Source organism: Gossypium hirsutum, chromosome D03, assembly GCF_007990345.1.
Source record: "Gossypium hirsutum isolate 1008001.06 chromosome D03, Gossypium_hirsutum_v2.1, whole genome shotgun sequence".
NCBI classification, from domain to species: Eukaryota; Viridiplantae; Streptophyta; class Magnoliopsida; order Malvales; family Malvaceae; genus Gossypium; species Gossypium hirsutum.
The window spans coordinates 46823126-46825063 of record NC_053439.1 but is presented as its reverse complement, the minus strand read 5'-3'; the positions used below and the strand labels follow the sequence as shown (position 1 = coordinate 46825063).

General features: G+C 36.4%; 1 long non-coding RNA gene across 1 annotated transcript; it reads left to right on the top strand.

Moving 5' to 3' along the window:
- The first annotated feature begins 302 nt into the window (after window positions 1-302).
- LOC121215540 (uncharacterized) lies at window positions 303-1100 on the top strand. The gene is made up of 2 exons (XR_005911457.1): window positions 303-579; window positions 849-1100. It is a non-coding gene; the product is annotated as an uncharacterized lncRNA (long non-coding RNA).
- Window positions 1101-1938: the final 838 nt, after the last annotated feature.

Below are 1938 nucleotides of genomic sequence, written 5' to 3'. Positions count from 1 at the left end.
GGGACTGCACATGGTCCAAGGACCAATTTGAAGCGTAAGTAAAATTTAAGGCCGAAGTTGAAAAAGAAAAGAAACTACATTGAACGCGCCTAAAAGATGAAGGGACTTATTGAAAAAATATCCCCTTAGAAGAAAACGCGCGGATCCCTTCAAGGCGGGTCGGGTCGCGCACGGGTCAGGACTAAAACGACGTCGTTTTGGCACCCGACCTGCAGTTGCAAAACGACGCCATTTTGTAGTATTATAAAAGCCAATTTATTTTATTTGAAACCCCATTTCAGCCATTTGTTAAAAACAAAAAATTCAAAGCTCCCCTTTTCTCTCAAAACAAAAAGAAAGAACCCCTATCCGGCCTAAGGTCCCGACCGAGGGCCACCGTGTCGGTTTCCGGCGCCGCCGTGTACGATGGCCGGCGAAGTTAAAAATGTTTTTTTTTTTAAATCCTATTTTTGACCCTTTAACCCGAATCTGGCCTTAAATCACCCAAAAAAAACAAAAAAAAAACTATCAGCCCTTTCAACGACGGGTTTCGTCACCAACGGAGAAACCCTCCGACAACGAGGGCACGTATCCACTCCGGTGAGTCCGTTTCCCTTTCTTTTTTACCTTTGTTTATATATTCAGAATAGAGAAAAAAATAAAAAAAATAAAAACAGATCTGAAACAGAAAAATGTAAGTCACCTTAAATGCCTTTTTTTTTATTTTCTGAAAATGTTCGTTAAAGGGGAAGAAGAATTACAGTGATGATCTTTGGCCTTTTATAGCTGATTACAACTGTTAATCTCTATTTTTTTGTCGTCTTGCTATTTGGATTATTCATTGTTGCGTGTTGTTCTTCGTTTTGCAGATGTTAGACGCGTGGATGCAGGCGGCGGCAGAGGCGTGCGAGGCTACTGCAGCAAGGCGTGCGGCTAGGGTTCCAAGGCTTCTTTTTTTCTGCTGAAATTGTTTAGGCTATAGGCCTTGGGCTTAGGGTTTTTACTATTGGGTTAAAATTTTGGGTTAATTTTGTTATAATGGATTGTTTAATTTTGGGCTTTTATTTGGTTTTTTATTATTCGATTCTTGGTTGCCAGGCAAAAATGGGCCATTACATCTATTTTTAAAGACATTAGATTTTTTTTTTGAAATTTCTCTTATCACTTGGAAAAAGTGAAACACCTTGCAATACATAGTTGCATGCAGTGTAACATTATTGTCTCGTGTTGTTCTTCACTGAAAGACAACGATATTTTTTGTAAAACCCGCGAATCTACTTTTAAAGACATTAGATTTTTCTTTTGGAATTTCTCTTTATCACTTGGCAAAAGCGAAACACTTTGCAATACATAGTTGCATGTAGTGTAACATTATTGACTTGTGTTGCTCTGCATTGAAAGACCGCGATATTTTTTATAAAATCGGCGAATCTACTTTTAAAGATATTAGATTTTTCTTTTGAAATTTCTCTTATTATTTGGCAAAAGTGAAACACTTTGCAACACATAGTTGCATGCAATGTAACATGTGCAGAAAGATGATATTTTCTGTAAAATCAGCGAATCTACTTTTTAAAGACATTAGATTTTTCTTTTGGAAATTCTTTTATCACTTGGCAAAAGTGAAACACCTTGCAATACATAGTTGCATGCAGTGTAACATTATTGTCTCGTGTTGTTCTTCACTGAAAGACAACGATATTTTTTGTAAAACCCGCGAATCTACTTTTAAAGACATTAGATTTTTCTTTTGGAATTTCTCTTTATCACTTGGCAAAAGCGAAACACTTTGCAATACATAGTTGCATGCAGTGTAACATTATTGACTTGTGTTGCTCTGCATTGAAAGACCGCGATATTTTTTATAAAATCGGCGAATCTACTTTTAAAGATATTAGATTTTTCTTTTGGAATTTCTCTTATTATTTGGCAAAAGTGAAACACTTTGCAACACATAGT